The sequence below is a fragment of the Cydia splendana genome, chromosome 20 (genome assembly GCF_910591565.1).
Source record: "Cydia splendana chromosome 20, ilCydSple1.2, whole genome shotgun sequence".
Classification (NCBI taxonomy): Eukaryota; Metazoa; Arthropoda; class Insecta; order Lepidoptera; family Tortricidae; genus Cydia; species Cydia splendana.
This window is the reverse complement of record NC_085979.1, coordinates 12550330-12569583: the sequence shown is the minus strand read 5'-3', so window position 1 is coordinate 12569583 and position 19254 is coordinate 12550330. Positions and strand designations below refer to the sequence as shown.

Genomic DNA, 19254 nt, shown 5'->3' with positions numbered 1-19254 from the left:
CCAAAAAAAGTTCCCAAATACACACGCCCAAAAAACGCGTGAAAGTGTCAATACTCACTGCTAATAACTGTCACTTTCGATCAGTCCGATTGGGACCAATAACCATTTAAATTAAATCTTAACGAGCCAATGTGAGCAATTACGGGTCATTTGACCCCAATAGTGGGATTAGGGTCATTGTATACCCAGTGCCCGTGTATCTAAGGTGGCTGGTGCTTACACCAATGAATGATGAATGAATGAATAGCGATTTTTATACAATCAGTATCTGAAAGTGAATTTGAAAGTTTCTAAAATAATTTAACTTTGAATAGGTTTTGTTGCCAACTTACTTTAAGACGATTTTAACAATAAAAGCTCATATAAAAGCGATAATACTTATTTAATTTTATCCTTTGAGAAGTCGGATTTGTTAGGGTTCCATACCCAAAGGGTAAAAACGGGACCCTATTACTTAAGACTCCGCTGTCCGTCTGTCTGTCTGTCTATCTATCTGTCACCAGGCCGTATCTCATGAACCGTGATGTTGAACTTCTTTTTAAGTTAAAAATTTTAGTTATGTTATAGAGATTGGAAGTAGGTAACATACTTATATATATTTTTTTCATTATAGGTACAGTAAGAAGAAGACGGCGGAGATTTGTGTGATTTATACTAAAGAATAGGTTAGGTTAGTAACTAACTTGCTTTCTAACTGTTAGAAAGCAGCAGTTACTACAAAAAGAAATCTTTCATTACCTATAACAGAATACAAGGACTTAAAAAATACGATTAAAAAGTATAAAAAATCTAGGACTGTACAAGCTACAAGTCTGTCCAACTGATCTATAATTTCCGCAACGCCCTGTTTATGTTATTGCAGACGGTACAGTTAATAGGAAAGTGTAATCGCATAAATAACAATTTACAATATTAATAACAACTTGTAAATCATATCGAGATGGAATTAATAATGGAGTAAAGTCGCTGCCACACTGATTTGCGACGCGATCATTAAGGTGCCGTTTGGATTCAGAACACCAGCATTGCTGCAGCATTACTGCAGCGCGACATTACTCCCGACTACATTACTGTCGTAATTGTCAAAATCGACGTCGATACCCGATACGCGTTTGCGCAGGAAAGGAGTCGGCAGTAATGTCGCCCATGTAGGAGTCTGAACGTGTGGGGAACGTTCGTTTTTGAGCGATCTCCAGATTTTTATAAAAATAAATTTTGTTATTAGGTATATAGAAATTTAGATTCCGGTGCATCACGCAAATATAAATCAACACGTGACGTTCCGAAAAATATAGGTACTACCTACTTAAATTAGATTTTTTTGCAATCACAAATGTAGCAATCCTAATCAAGCAAACCCCAAATTTTTTTTAATGTATACTTAAATCATTTAAAATGGAGCGATTCCATCGTGGTTGTGTGGCATGGCGGTCGCTTCGCTATGTGATCGCTTGTAACTCGGTATTATCGTCAATGTGTTAACGCCCTAATATAACAACAGTTGTGATTATGTTACTATCACTGGTATCGGTCGCGCACCGTTACGTGGATCATGGATCATGTTACTAAGCTAAACAGCTTTGTGCTCTTACAAAATACTGCCTTCTTCTCGCGCTAGCGAAGATTAAGAAGATTAAGACTAAAACATGTTTAAACTTCAGATAAAAAAAAAGCTCACTGTCCATATCATTAAATTGAATTAGTTTACCTATAGCTCATCCATTACCAAATGACTAGTCATCCGTTTGATTCTCTGACACAGTTCGGATTGAATCCAGCCATGATATCTATTGTGGCTCTGTCTCATAACCTTATTCTGGCGAAAGGTGATCTAAGCATATTATACTCGTCTCTCTGACAGGTCTGATTGGTGCTAACCAAAATTGATAAAAGGGGAGTTTCCATGTTTGACCCGACGAACTAGAAAAACTATACCGGGTGTGGCCTGTAATATGAGCAAAAACTTTAACCTGTAGGCTGTACTCCTCATACTGACCAACATTTGTTCAGCGACTTTTAAAAATATCTTGTGGTTTGATTTTTAATACACTTTAAAGTTTATTCTAAGACGCAATGTATTGCGAATTTTGTTATGATTAAGGCGTGACAAGCAACGTCAATTACAATGATATGGCGTGGCGATGGCGTCCATTGAAGATAATATTTATTTTGTATGAAAAATACTTCTAGGGAGTCTAAATACTTCATAATTTTTTAAAGTTGTTGATCAAAAGTGTCACCGTTTGAGGAGTACAATCTATGTTTTAATTATTTTCTCGTGTTACAGGCCACACCCGGTAGAAGCCTGACTAGGTCGTAAAAATGACCCCACATGTATTGTGCCGCGAGCGACTCGAGTACGTACGTACTGAGTGCAAATTGACAACATCATATATTGTAATGCCGCGCAAGATGTTTGACAAATCAAATAAGTAATTTTATATTAGAATATCAAAACTTTTAGTGACCAATCACATTTTTTTAATAGCGGAAAATTGTGCAGAAGGTATAATTGTCGGATATCAGACATGTAGACCGTTTTATCAAGTTAAAAATATAGGTACTATTTAATAATAGTTTTTAATCAACTTTAGCCAGTAAATATTCGAGACCACTGGGACAATGTTGTTGGAATAATATTAAAACTAAATTATACACGATTAAGTCCCGTTTTCGTTAATAATAATCTGTTATCACATCACTAAAGCCCATAATTTATTGTGTGTAATCTAAACCACGTTAAAGCATGTAAAAAAAAAAAATCCTCCCTTATTTTCGCATGCAAGAAATTAGTTTTCGCTGCACGTCATATTGTGCCCCGCTGCGCTGTTAGCACAGAGCAATAACATCGTATTAGCATAATTGAAATAACATTATGGAAATTAGGAGTGACTTGATTCATTAATTTGCTGCACAGTCGCCATCAAATATATCGGAGCGTCCAAGGTGCTCATAAATATCGGGACACGCCTCTATCATCAAGGCGTTAGTGCGTGTCCAGATATTACTGGTCATCTCGGCCGCTCTTAAATACCTAATGGCGACTGCACCTACGATTTCTGTTAGATATCTTAATCCCATCTGTACAGGAAGTTAAAATTCACCGCCTCTGCCAAGACTTGAACTTGCGACCTACCGGAACACCGGTCCGACGCTGCTACCAACTGAGCTACGGAGGATTACCAGTAGCGTGCGAATCTATCCTGCACGCCATTTTTCCTTTAAAAAAAAACCGGACAAGTACAAATTGGACTCGTCCACTGAGGGTTCCGTGCTTTTTAGTATTTGTTGTTATAGCGGTAACGGAAATACATCATCTGTGAAAATTTCAAGTGTCTATCACGGTTCATGAGATACAGCCTGGTGACATACAGACGGACGGACAGACGGACAGACGGACAGCGGAGTCTTAGTAATAGTATGAAATGGTACGGAACCCTAAAAAGATCCTTTGGCCAAATCTTTCGGTCACAATAATAAAATGTGTGTGCTGTAGACAAAATTTATGGCCCAAAACCCAAAAGCGACTTAATTATGACATAACTTAAAATATTAAATTAATTTGCTATTTTTGCCATTTCTTCGGATCGTTTAGATGGAAGCGATTATCTTCTACAAGTTTATTCATTAGTTATAAATAAGTAGTTATCTTGAGCCGGCAGTCGACTCATGAATTAAACAAGAATATCAGACGCACAATCACAATCATGCTCGTGAAATTTTCGCTTAGAATATTCTAGCATTCATGTGTAAAAAAAATACTAGACCATATGCACATACTGCGAATCAGATAAAACAGGAAAATTATGAAACAGTGTAAGCAATAGCAAACAGAACAGAGGCTTTAATTTGCTACTAGTTGGATGGCCAAAACTTATTGCTATCCAATTGTGTAGAGCAAGAATCTTATGGCAAATTAGGTATCACTTTGCAAATATGTTATCTTATATTCTGATGTTTTGTTAGGCGAATGACTTAATTTAATATTAATGTGTTTGATTAAAAAAATATATATATATTGGCCTACTTTGGTGTCCCACTGCTGGGCAAAGGCCTCTCCTCGTTTTGAATGGAGTGATGACAGGGTCGAGTGGAGATTTCAAAAATTATTGTAAAAAAAAAAATTTGTCAAGACAAAATTTAGGCAAAAAAAAAAATACTTTTTTGCGGAGTTTCGGGGCGTCAAAAACATAGGTACTAAAAAGAAATACTTAGAACAAATCGATAATTATGGAAAAAAAAATCATGATTGAGAACGATAGATGATACTATGAGTAAGAAAATCCAAAAAGAAAGTTCTGATATAAATGTTTTTGTACAATAAAACATAGAAATAACCCCATCACATGTCACTCGTCAAGTTCCTGAATTATGATTTGTTTTTAAATGTAAAGACAAATTAATCTAATTAAATTCCATAGTCGTTAATCACAGTGGCCATAAAAGTTCCATGCAATTTGTTAGGTTATTAGCCGGATGTTTTAAATGAGATTTGTATTAATACTTAACTGTAACTATAATAAACGCAGTAACTGACAGTACTGATGTATGTATTGAGGTCGTTTTGGTATTAACTTAACTAGTTTCCAACTTACTTTTAATCCATATAAACTTTCTTGCACAGGTATTCAAGACTGAAATAACTAGATTGCTGTTAATCTTGATCTTGTATCTATAACTCGTTAAAAAATGGTCATGCAGTTGATGCAGATAAAATGTAACATAACCTAGATTATCTTGAAGACCTAGGTTTAATCCCAATTCTAAATCTCCTAATAACCTAAAAAAATATATACATAAAAATTTAACCAAAAACTTACTCAAAACTGTTCCAAAAACACAGGCCTCCGAAAAACCACAGCACACGAAAAAAAATTTCGAAGTTCGAAATTCGAACGCAAGATCGACCGCGCGTTGTACGGGCGTGCGATTTCAACGGCGGTTTTAGAGCCACTGGCCGCGCACCCACCAGCCCGGCTAATATATCTCTCATACAAGTTTCTTTCGTCTTTCACTGGTGCAGCCGCGGTACCAATGTCTCCTCGATGAGCCATTTCACCTAATCGTAAATCTTTGCGGGCATTCGGCACCTGTCGGCTACCATTTTCTGGGTTAATGAGGAGCCCGAGTGCCCGCTGTTTTCTAAGCGTTTTCGAATTGACGCTTTGACGCGCTATGGGTGCCGAGTGCCGACCAAGATGTTTGACACCTTGCTGGTAGGATCTTTAGAGTGTGTGCGAGGTTAGGTTGCTGGTGGGTTTGCAGAGTTTCTGCGTTTTATGTGATCCTAGTACTAGTATGTGCTTTTCGCGTTTTTTTAATATGCGCTTCGAACAGAATTATGACATCAACTTAATGTAGGTAATAGGTATGTAACTTTATTCTAAGAAAAAAACCGAAATTGTGGTGGTAAACCACAAGTAAATAAATAATGCAGATTTCGTAATTTGACAAAAATGGAACACCAATTAATTAATAAACAATTTAACGTTACATTGTTTGTGGTAAAAGCAATAAGATACTCACAAAGGCCTTTTTCTAGACTATTCTAGAGCATCAAAATGTGCTATGTATTGCTAATAAAACGAAGTATATAATAGCATACTTGACAGACCCCATATCCCGGTCATCGTACTATTTCTAATATACGAGTATATTCCTAAGGCGTGTCCTCCTCCAAGTCTAAACACATATATATGAGTTTGGTTAACTTTAATTGAATGAAAGTTAACCAAACAGTTGAACCGCCCGCCGCGAAATTGGATGAAGTTTCCACTGAATAGTTCGCAAAGCTCGATTAGTTTCTGTTGCCCCGGCCCGTTGTTTTGATTTCGGTGTACGTAGTAGCTTTGTGTTTCTATTGAGTTACATGAAAGCTGTGAATTGTTGGAGAGAAGAGAAACCTACTGAGGACCATAGAGAATAGATGAGGCAAAATGATAGGTAAGGAGAGGAAAACTACGAGCAAGCGGACCTAAAGAACCTGGCCGAGTACCACGACAACTGGCGCATTCTCCACCGACAAGAGTGCTCTTGTCATGATACCTATGAAACGATTACAGGTAAATTACCTATTAATTATTGGGCCGATTTATATTTTGTGGTCGATATTTTTTTTATAAAATTCACTGTATCGGGCGAGGCTCGCAGCCGCGACTCTGATGGATCAATCACTCTGACTGAACATCTGAGGTTGTACATTATTATGTAATTTATTTGAAAGTAAACATTAAATGCCGTATTAGCAAACATAGCGGAAAGGATACCTACAACAAGTCCACTTTCGCTCTTCTCTTAATTTTAATGGTTTTACGAATACTCGTCAATGTAAAAGTGGTAAGACCACAACAAAGTTGTTTTGTGAAGACATAGAGTTTGAAGCATGTACACGGCAGTTTATAGACGGTAAATATTACATTGTATTGATAATTGTCTGCGAACGAGCTCGCTGTCACCGCGCCCTCGGAGTCGCCGGTGTCGCCGGCGCAACTGACGAGCGCAGCAGCACCTCGCAAACTTGGTACGTCTCATGGTATAATAATATACTCCGCCTGGTACTCCATTCCCGTCTTTTCTAAGTCACCTAACTGACACGGGCCTACGTCATCATGCGACAGCGCTATATGATAATATGCGATAGCGCTATATATAGCGGCCATGTTGTTGTGACGTAGGCCCGTGTCACTCTGGGAATGGAAGACCATGTTTTATTAGACTATGGTACGTCTGTCTTATACGAGTGCCCAATGCGACATAATTTGCGCCCCAGAAAAAAGATTATATTATAAGCTTTACTTAGTTAAAATATTATGTACCTAGACTTAAGACTACGAGTACCTACTTAGATTTAATTTATCAAATATCAAATATCAACATTTATTCAGCAAATAGGCTACAAGGGCACTTTTACACGTCAACATTGAATTTACATACAAGCAAAAATAATAACAAGACATTAACAATTTTATAAAATACAACTAACAATTCAAACTAACGTATTACAATACTTAGAGATGTATATGGTCTCTTAATGTCGAATTACATAAAAAATACAGATACAAAAGACAAAAAAAAATCTATAATATTTAGAGGTGTAAATGTCTCTAGGTGTCAAAACTATAAGATTATATAGTTTATCAAATTATCCTTAGAGATGTATAGGGTCTCCAAGAGTCAATATCCTGTATAATTAACACATTCATTAAGAGAAAAGAAGCATACGAGAGCAGAATGAGGCGTCTCACTGTAATTAATTAATAAAAATAAAGTTACTAAGTATAATAGCTCGTGTAAGCTTAAACAGACCAGTCTCCACAAACAGCACCCGTTCACGAGTATGACGCGTATCTCAGCCATCGCTCATTTAAAATATACAATTTCAAACTAACATGGTCACTTAAATTATGATATTTATGGTCATCTGTGTGTGACCCTGCTAAGGATCCTGACCGACTAACGAGATGAACCGAGGTTTGATCACCACACACATATTTAAAGGTTAAAATCGGGATATTTATGAGAATAGTCACCTTGCATGGTGTGCGAATCCCATCGTTGCATTTTGGAGATGGTAGACGCTAACGGACATCACGAGTCGTGGTCCACGACTCAATCTGCTTGCGATGTGCGGGGCGAATACCAAGGCATCACGCCACTTGCGTTAGTAATACCACCCACACACCCACACCACAAAAGTAGAAGACTGCGCTGCTGCAAAAACGCTGGTAAATTGAAAAATAACAAATATGCGAACTTGGTAGCGTACCATTTTGTTCCGGTCGCTATTGAAACGGCCAAGCCTTGGGTGTGCGGAGGCCAAAATACTCATAGGAACTTTGAGGCGGCGTTTGAGGGATAGGGGCTGCAACTACCGTTATAGCTCTTCTCCATACAAACATAGTCCCCATTTTCGTTCCTGGATATGGACATTATGGAAAATATTCAATTTAATGCTTATTTAATCATCTCTGGTTAGTACTTAGGCAATGCAAGACGATGTTTATTGCTGATCAATATACGTTCTACAAGTGACATGTTGTTATTGTGAAAGTCAATAAGAATTTAATTTATTGCAGTTTAATTTATAAATTGAAAAGCCAGTTCTGTCGATAATCCATCGTTTCAAACTACTTTTCAGTCGTGTGTTCATAATGTTACCGATTGCAAAAGAAGTATTTGTAGAAAATATGGAGACTCGAAAGATATCCAGATCCTTAATCCTATTTTTTACCATAGCCCAAATTTTTACCGGTTTCAATTTTGGCTTTGTAAAACAAATGAATAATTATAAAATGGCCGCCTTTTACTTTTCAATAATAACAGGAATAATCATGTCCGGGTTTTTAGCATGTTCTGTGCTTGTTCAAAAATTATGGGTCATTTATGCTGTTCAATATTTTGTGACTTTCCTCATTTTGGTGGCGAGTAGATACACGGTGTACGAATTTATGTTAGATTCGAAGTTGGTGAAGATAGAGTTGCATCAGATATTTTTCGTGGAAAACTTAGGCAAGATTATATGGATATGCAGTTTTTTAACGTTCTTCTTCAAGTTTATAATCGGCGCTATATATCAGTGGATTACTACAGGTGCAAACCAAGGCCTGGACATATTTCAGCTATTATTACTGATACCGACATTGGCTTTAGATATTATACCGATAGTCATGTTTTTGGTTTTTTATCACATTTACGTGAAACTGAAGCATCTAGGTCTGAGGTTCAGAGACAACCATATTGATCTACTTGAAGTACAAGCGATATATAAGGCAGTTCTGGATTTACTGGACAAAATTAGATCAACAACTGATAGTCTGGTACGTCACACATCAACGTAGGTATATTCCGAACTTTCCAACATTAATGCTGAAGGTACCCTCGCCCACTGTTATTTGACAGTTCGTAAACCTTATTACAAAAGACATAAGGTCCACCGATGGACAGTTAAGAGTCTTGCTGTTTGTACTGCAATGTACGATTATATACCTACCACAGACAAGACATTCTCCAGACTAAGCATAGTAGCTCTACCCCCTCTGCCACAAATACGGTAGTTTTACTCCATTTTCGAGTCGAAAGTGTCTTTGTGTGACGTCCGTGTCGGACCAATCACGGCACGGGACCTCGCTCACCTCGTCCCCCGCACTCTCGTATTTTTGGCAGCATCGGTTTCATGAAATAATTGCTATAAACTCCGTCTAGGGGATTCCTAGTCTATGATATCTACACACATAACCTAGCGATTTTATTTTCAGATAGTATTGGGATTTGTTACCGACTGTCAAAAATGGGTTGCTACTACCTGGCTCGTTCTGAAAAGACTAAAAGAAGAGGAGGTTTGTCAGTAAAATCATTTTTATTTTTAACAAGCTTTTATTAGGTCGACCTGTATGTAACTAACTATGTAATGGAATCTAAGGTAACTAATTTAACCATCTTCCAAGGATCGTAGCGTCATGAAAATTGGCAGCTGTATGTAGTTCTGATGACAATACAATAATATGGTACTGTCGAACTGATCTGATGATGGAGACAGGAGGTGGCCATAGGAACTCCGTGATGAAACAACGCAACCTAATTGTGTTAGGGGTTTTTAGAATTGTCTCGTCTGTCTCGATGAGTATTAGTTGTCTGTCGTAAGAAAAGTACAGTCAGCGATAAAAGCTTGTACCAAAAATTATTTTTTTGCCAAAAAACAAATATATTTATAAGGACGTCCCAAGCATTTTGCCACGGCTCATAGCCTGGGGTCCGCTTGACAACTAACCCCAAGAATTGGCGTAGGCACATTCGTTTTTACGAAAGTGACTACCATCTGACCTTCCAACCCAGAGGGTAAACTAGGTCTTGTTGGGATTAGTCCGATTTCCTCACGATGTTTTCCTTTACCGAAAAGCGACTGGTAAATATCAAATGATATTTCGTAGGTACATAAGTTCCGAAAAACTCATTGGTCCGAGCTGGGGTTTGAATCCGCGACCTCCGGATTGAACGTTGCACTCTCTTATTACCACTAGGCCACCAGCGCCTTTTGTAAATTTATAAACCGATCATTATAAATAAATAAATAAATAAATAAATAAATATTATAGGGACATTCTTACACAAATTGACTAAGTCCCACGGTAAGCTCAAGAAAGCTTGTGTTGTGGGTACTCAGACAACGATATATATAATATAATTATAAATACTTAAATACATAGAAAATAACCATGACTCAGGAACAAATATCTGTATCATCATACAAATAAATGCCCTTACCAGGATTCGAACCCGGGACCATCGGCTTCATAGGCAGGGTCACTACCCACTAGGCCAGACCGGTCGTCAAACGACAATTTATTATCATTGAATAGTTATTTGTTTTACAAGGGGACAAGTTATTTACTTTTTACCTCCTCGTTTTAAGATTCGGAAAATGGAAACTTTAGCATTGCGAAGGTTCCAAGGCTCGATGGTTAAAGAAACTTTGCTACCTACCGAGTGAAACACAAAATTTTAGTTAAGTGATGGAAGAAGGAGTATTAATTTTTAGGTGACTCGAAGAGCCGAAATTAGGTACACCTTTAAAGAGCTTCGGCTTTATAGTCGTGGTTTTCGCGGCCCTTGCTATAGGTACGATTTTTTTTATTAGCCTATGTGTGTGTTCACTGCTGGGCAAAGGCCTCCCCTCTCCCTTTCCAGTCCTCCCTGTGCTGAGCAAGATCCCGCCAATCCCGCTGGAATGCATCCAAGTCATCCCGCTATATCTTTCTCTGCCACTGCCACGACTACTCCAGGGATGCCAGCTAGTGGCTAGCTGCCACGAAATTTTTACAGTAGGTAATTTATTTTGTGTAGTCATGGACGGCCCTCTGCTGCAGCTATGCGTACGCGCTGCACCTCACGGTCCAAATGTGCGTGCCGGCCGTGTGTGCGGAGCTGATGCAAGCACAAGCGGACGCGGTCAGCATGCTTGTCCATGAACGGCTTCTGGTTGAACAGGGTTAGTATCATCCTTGCAACTTCCAACCAATGGGCTGTGTTTTCACTCGTTGGTAGAGTTAGACCAGAAAAAGTCTGCAGCGATTTTGATAACCCATGCAGTGCAACTGTTATTTACTGCTAAGTATTTCGCGGTAGACCCGTTTGTGTAATTAAGCTTCTGGACGCCAATGACCGATATATCCGCACCGCAGGTTCAACGCCAAAGACTGATTAATCGGTCACAGACTACAGAGCAACATAGACCTACGTGCATATGCATAAAGTTCAATTTCAGTTTTGACACTTCGGTGACGTGGCGTCCGCGTGACAGTTTTTGTGTTTGACACGGCGTCGAAAAGGTTAAATATATGTTATACGTCATAATTTCATAGAAGTTTGACGTTTAAAATAACACTTGCACTGCGTGGGCTATCAAAACCGCTGCAGACTTTTCTTGGTCTAACTCTAAGTTCAGTGGGTCTCCGGTGGATTCCCTTTTTGGGCATTCGTGGTAAATTTGTAGTGCGACGTGCGACCAAGATTTATAATAATCCCGTACGAATAATTTAAATCATCCTTTCAGTACTGTCCGTGCGGTGCCATTACCTGTTCAAAAATTCCCGTGACCAGGTGGTTTTTTAATAGGAATTATTATTTAGTTGAATCCCTATGATTGTTTTATTATTATTTTATTTATTTATTATTATTAACACACAGTACAGAACATTTAATTGAACAGGTCCCTGCAAAACTGTATTTACAGTTTGCCTGCAGGTAAGAGTCTCTACATACACATGTATTTAAGTGAGTACTAATTTTAAATTATTATTAAATCAAGCGAGTTGTTTAGCGAGTTGTCAACAAAATTACTTTGTTAAGTATGCCTAAATATCCACTTTATTTTTTGCATAGCACGATAAGTCGGTAACTAACATTGTCATCATCTTCCTCGCGTTGTCCCGGCATTTATTTTCGCCACTGCTCATGGGAGTGGGTAAGTAAAATTATACTTATATTAATTATTTCATATTGATTCAGATGGGAACACACACTTCAATCTAACACGGTTGGTGCGCTACATACGCGCGCGTCCTCCACTCCGTAAAGCCTGGCGATTGCTGTCGCCTGGTCTGAAGCTACCCCTCGCCATGATGTCCATGTGCACCACCACGCTGATCGTCGTCATACAATCCACCCATCTTTACGACTAGCTAGTCAATAGGCCTGATGACAAATTATGAAATCCTTTTTATTATTGTCGGTATACTTGTATTGGTTCCGAAAAACACAATATTTCAGCTATACTCATAAAATTTAACATAAATAATTGCATTTTATTATAGCTAGTTTAAACCTCGCGCGAAAACGCTTGCACGCCATTTGTGACGTAATCAATTAGTTGGTGGTAGGGTGATAGAGTTTGTTTACATACTTACAGTTACGAATTTCCCTTGAATCCGAATGATATTGTTAATTCAGCACCATATATTACAATTAGGGATGATAAATACATTACAAAAATGTATCACAATAACTCATTTTACACAAAAACTCTCACACGGTTGCAATTTAAGATGAATTATTTAGATACATGTAAATTTTGAGTGAAAATTACCGAGCGCCGGTTTCACTTTTTAATTTTTCATTTTTTCTAGTTACGACAGCCAACGTGGCATTGATAGTTCCATTCAGCCAAATAATTAAAAAAGATTGTTGGTGAAATATCGTATTATTTAGCATTTTATTTAGATAATAACAAATAGATATCTACTTTATGTCGTGTAATAATATTTTTTGGACGTAATAAATGTTTAGTGGCGATATAATACTTTTTTTGCACCTTTGAACTCTTTGGTGAGGACGTATGGATTTCGGTTAACGAGGTTGTCTATGTTGCTCTAAGAAATATGTTATGGATTGATGACGTCACTGCTTAGAACGCTTCTGATTGGCGTTTCAGTAAAAATGGCCGATTGGAGAATTGTGCACTTTTATTTTATTGAATATATTAAATAATCCTTCAGTTTATACTGAGATTGGGCCATTTTTTAGAATCATTATATTAACATATAGAATAGAATAGAATAGAATATCGTTTATTGCACCATGGTAAAAACAAGTTGTTACAAAATAATGGTATCTCATGGACTCGGAGTAAATATCTATGGAGCGGCCATTAACAGGCGTTCCCCTCTGCAAAAAGATCGCGGCCGCCGGTCAAGGAGGTTATATAAAACTAGTTGCCACACGTCATACGCCATTCAGCAAACGTCAGTCTAAGCGGAATGATAGGAGCCGAAAATGCCGAATTGCAGCGTTTTCTCGTGCAAAATGAGATCGGAAACGTCTAGTCTACAAAAAGAACACGTTTCTTATCATATGTAAGTACTATTACATCTAAATATTATCAAATAGTGCATTAACTTTGCAAATAACTAAAAAACATTGTCAATCTGACAGTGATACCAGTGATATGATATTAGATCTATTTTAGGGTAATTCTAAAGAAGACTTTCTAAATATTAATTAGGTACGAGTAGAATTTCTAATAGGAAATATTATGCGAAACTCTGCGTAGGGGGCGCGACTACCACAATCCATCACAATCTGGGGGTCCGCCGCGGAACATGAAAATTTAAATTTCGTTATCTAACCTCTCTATCACTATTGCATATTTGAGCGATAAAGAGAAAAGAGAAAATTTGCTAGCTAGCTTAGTGCTACACTCTGGCGGCTGAACATTGCAGTAATATGCCCTATTTGCGTTGCTTTTTGTTATAATTATAATTTATGTAACACATTATTTTTATATAACACCTTAGTTTCATATCAACCTAATCTATTTAATCAAATAAATAGATCTATAAGAATAAAGAAAAGGGGGACGGGGGATCAAAAAGTAGTCGAAAACATCTCGCGTGATTTGTGCACAACCCCTAAATAACGTAAAATTACCGATAGACTCTTTTTTTTTATTTAATTAATTTTTCCTTTAGTTTCTACATATAGCTGGTCAAGCAGATCTTGTCAGTAGAAAAAGGCGGCAAATTTGAAAAATGTAGGCGGGAAGGGATATCGTCCCATAGAAAATTTGAATTTCGCGCCTTTTTTACTGACAAGATTTGCTTGACCAGCTATATATTTTTATTTAACATGTCAAATATTTTATTAATTTAAGGTATTTACGGCTGTCACTTTCCATAAATAGGCACTTTTAATTTATTACTCTGGTATCACCGTACCAATATTCGTGATGGGACACCATAAAAACCAATATCGGTAAAATCGATATAAACAATGAATAATATACAGATGGTCATGATGCCTAGCGAACACCAGCCATATCGTACAAACCTCAAGGAGTGATATTCCTAGGCAGATGATGATCTGCCTAGTCACCACCAGCCATATCGTGCTAACTTCAAGGTGTGATATTCCTAAGCAGATCGTGAAACGATTCGATGTCATGATCTGACTAGTGACCACCAGCCATACCGTTCAAACCTCAACATTTAGGCATATGGAATAAGTAGGATGTCCTAATTTTAGCAAATGATAACCATTGAAATGGCTTGACAGCCTACTTATAGTACGTGTTTGGGTAGCGTATGATTTTAGTACCTACCTAGTACCTACGCATTCTGCTCCAAATGCCACATAGAATGCAGCACTAGCCGTGGCAAAAAATGCAAAAGGCAGATTATTAAATGGCGGCGTTTCATGATATGCCTAGGAATATCTCGATATGCCCGATTCTACGATCTACCGCCGATATATATACTAATTATCCCCTACTCAATATCCCTTAAATGACATCCTATGGCCGCGTTCCATCTCTGTCATCAGATCTGCATGCTCGATAGTATATTGCATTGCTTTCAGAAGTAAACCAACATGTAAAATATTAACTAATGAACTGATAATAAAAAATCATTCTATATCAGCTTGCAAGATTCGCCCTAAACAAATTGACAAACTATTAGAAATAACATCTAAATCATCATAAGTTAGTAAAATGCTGGTACAAAGACTTGATATTGTATTATTATTATAATTGATAAAATCAGAAATTAAAATTCATTGTCAATTTTATCGACAATATTATCGGCGCGTCCCTCGCACTATCTAGGTTTACTTAGAACTGACGCCATCTCGTTCACGGACAGGGTTGTCTGTGTTTGTTCTTGTACTTGTGTGAATATAGTTTTTGCTAGTGTTTGATAATTTTGTCGTGTGCGTGTGTAGCGACGCCTGCTAAAAATGCATTAGTGTTAACATTATTTGTGTGCGTTACCTCGTCCCCCGCGCCAAAAACGACAGAATTTTTCAGATAGAAATTAGTGCGCGTCTCTACTCCATAGATATTTACTCCGAGCTCATGGACCCTAATAGGGTATGGCAAACATTTCCTTAATATAAGTAGGTACATATTAAGAACAAATAAAAACTACAAACTAGCTTTATAATTTTAGGAGATCAAAACTTACTTATTTACTATTAACTAACTTATTTAACAAAACTGTCAGTGAGAAAATCGGTTACTGAATAATATGCTTTTTCAGCAAGGAACGATTTCAACTTCTTTGTATACGAAGTGTCACTTTCTTCTGATTTTAAATAATTTGGGAGGTGATTATAATATTTTACTGCCGCATAATGAGGGCTTTTGCGGCATATTTCTAATTTTGGCTGGGGTAATTCAAGTTTGTATTTTTGTCTTTTATTCTGTATCTCTTTGAACAAATGTATGTTTTTTCTTACATATATGCATAACTCCAAGATGTAAAGGCACGGAAGAGTGAGTATGCCGTGTTTGATGAAATAAGGTTTGCAGCTATCCCAATTTCGGATTCCGACTAGCACACGAACGCATTTTTTTTGCATGACAAACAAGTCATGCACATGTTGAACACTATAGCTCTCTCAATCGAGATTTAGGCAAATAAGTAGTAAACGTACTTACAATTTACTTGAAATACTGTTCTGTTCGATTGATAGTGCCACTATTACCGTCTTAATCATGGGAGAGGAGCCTTAATTATGAAATACTGTAAATTTTATTGTAACTATGCTTTTAGACATTAGGCTCCCTCACATTAATTAAGTTGGAGAAGGAAGGTAATGGTATAGTAATTTGAATAAAAGAAATGGAATTAACACTTACTCTTATATTTGGCAAACCTTTTTACAACACCTTTAATTCAAGACAATTTCACTTTAACTCGATTATCACATAGATTATCACTCTTCGACCACTAGTGATGAACTGCCCTGGTTGGCGCAATGGCGGGTTTTTATATTGACAATCAACTGTCAGAAAGGGCGCCAACCGGAAGTTCATCACTAGTCGCAACATTTTAATCATGAACAATTTTCAACAGATATTGCAAGAAGTATATTATTTGACAATTTGATTTATAAATGGTCGCTTAATAATATTACAGACTGTTAAAAGTGAACTTCCATTATTGGCGCCAATAAGAACTGTCAACAATCAGAAATGGCGCCAGCCGGAAGTTCGGCTTTAAGTGAGATATCAACCAGTGGTTTCCAAATAAACATTTTAATCTAAACTGGTACACAGCAAAGTCACATTAAATAATCATGTAATTATACAGTTGTTAACACACATCTGTGCTGTTCCCCCATGTTAAAATTCCATATCTGAACCATGAATTAGCGAAGGCATAGTAGGCGGCTAGTGCAGTACTGAAGTTAGTGGTTTTGCGAAGCGTAAAGAGTCCATACAAAAACTGTGATATCTTGGTTTTAGTGTTTGATATATGTGTTTTCCAGTTCATATGGTTATCGAGAGTAATACCTAAGAGTTTGAAATTATCTACTTCTTAAATTTCTGTGTTATTAAGCGATAATTTTAATTGTAATGGAGTTCTTTGGTAAGGATAAAATTGAATCAATTTGGTTTTGTTTGAATTTATTGCTAGATGTTTCAATACCTATGTTTGCTATATGTTTCTTTGAAACCATTATTTCCATGATTCTTTGTTACTTGCAACAGGCCTATTATTTCACTCTAAATAAAGATTATCCAGTGATGGTCACGATCCACAGTAATTACATAACGACCGGAGAAAGAAAGAAGGAGGCAACCGTTTTTCACGCCGCAAAGCCTGGCAATTTCTACCGCCTGGTCTGAAGCTACCCCTCGCCATTGGGCATCTAAAGCTACCTAACGAATCTAACCTACCTATTGACTAAGAGTGACTACCGTGAAAACATTACACTTTTGGGAAAAAAAGCGGTCAGGACTTACACGTGTAAAGGGGCCCACTGATTAACAGTCCGCCGGACGGTATCGGCCTGTCAGTTAGAACAAAATTTTGACAGTTCCGAACAACTGACAGGCCGATACCGTCCGGCGGACTGTTAATCAGTGGGCCCCTTAATAAAATTTAGTAGTATGAAAATAAATGAAAGGGTAAAACATAGAGTTATGGGGAAAAATATAAATTGGGGAAAAATGCGACTGGAACTTTCGCCACGCGAAACAAACTATTTTGGGGAGTAAATCGAACTTAATCCTTTTAAGTTTGTTTCATTTGTGAAGTTTAATGTTTATCTTTATATATAAAGTTTATTACTCCCTTATATTGTAATGCTTAGATAGGTATTACATTTGTTTGTTGTGTTGATGTTTTCTCTGTAGCTGGTGTGATATGGTGTTAATATTTGTGACACTAGTTTTGGATCTCGTGCTAGTTCTTAAGCCATAATATACATATGTTATGTACCTATGTTTCTCATGATATTGTACGATATAATGTGTTAATAATTATCAAATTGTGTAAAAATATTTTCTATAATGTTAATGCAGAAAATATGAATGGAAAAGCGTTTACTCGCGGTCGTCCACTTTCGTCCTTAGCATGAAGAGATAACAGACAGACATACAACTAGACTAGTGTTACTTTCGCATTCATAATATTAAAATATTAGTAGGGATAATAAAAAGTCAAGTCTGTTTGGAAAGAGAAGAGTCATGGAATGTATGGGACCCAATACCTACATTCCACGACTCTTCTCTTTCCGAACAGACTCAGATTATTGATATGTGGCTAAAGAAAGAAAATTCAAGCTTGTAAGTCTTAATATAAGCTTCTATCTACCTACCTAAAGCAATACGTGTACCTCGGGTGTCCCCAGACACACACTTATATCGGTAAAAATACAGTCAGCGACAATACCCAGTGTCTAAAATGAAATTTTAGACTATAAATTATTCTAGAATTCTCATTTCTATCCCATCATTGACGTAATATAAAGTTTTATTAATATTGTAAATATGTAGGTACATTAATACACGTTTAATTACCTAATATGAAAGACATGAACATTTAAGTACAATATAACAAAACTTATACAAACTATTATTAAAATTATGTATAAACTAAATAAATTAAAACTAAAACTAATAAAATAAATAAATAAAACTTACCCACCTACCTTAGGTCCCCCAGATCTGTCCCTTGTGGAAGGGTGCCCATAAGGCTGGCTACATTCCCACGCTGAATAGCTATGCCTATTCTTTGGCCTAGGAATGAGCCAGCCCTAGGGTCACCCGTGGTTTCCAATAGTCTTTTTTTTAGGCCCTTAAAAAGATTGTGAGCGTCACGACACCACGGCCCCAGGGTCTCTACCGCGAACGCCGCAAATATGTGGTTGTTTGTAAGACCAGCATATTTGCGGCGTTTTAGGGTTTCAGCCGCTGCCGCCGCGTCCCCAGCTCTCTGAGACGTGGCGACTAGATGGGACGGCGCTAGGGTGTCTACACATGTGGCATCCCATCATTTATAATCATCAATTATAATCTGTATAGATTTAGATTGATAGCGACATCTAGTGGCAGGTAATGGTAACTCCAAGCACACAACAGTTCCACACCGTGTACTAAATTCATTCTATACCCTAGCAGAGCGTTTCGCCTCGCAAACAACTTGGTACTATTGGTAGTGTCATTATTACTTGATAGATGGCGTGGCTCCTAGATTTTTTTAAATTCATACAAACACTACAGTGGAGTACAAACCATCAGCATATACTTTTCCTAAAATACACTCTCTACTTACTGTTGTGGCAACTACAACATAATTTATCAATTATGTAGGAGTGCAAAATATAATATATCTGTTTTGCGCTTACGGCCTGATTTTAATATTAATACACGTCAAAAATTAGTCCTGTTTACGATGTGGATCGGATCCATATCGTATCTAGATCTACTTTTTGATGTACCTATATTAAAATTAGAATCAGGCCGTTAAGCGTCAG

The 19254-nt window shown here is 37.2% G+C and overlaps 1 protein-coding gene across 1 annotated transcript in view; it reads right to left on the bottom strand.

The window, feature by feature from the left end:
- Positions 1–5307, bottom strand: part of LOC134800558 (agrin) — a 96832-nt gene extending 91525 nt beyond the window's left edge. Inside the window, exon 1 of the mRNA XM_063773046.1 lies at positions 4821–5307. The gene's annotated coding sequence lies outside the window, so the exon portion shown is untranslated. The remainder of the gene's footprint in view (positions 1–4820) is intronic.
- Positions 5308–19254: the final 13947 nt, after the last annotated feature.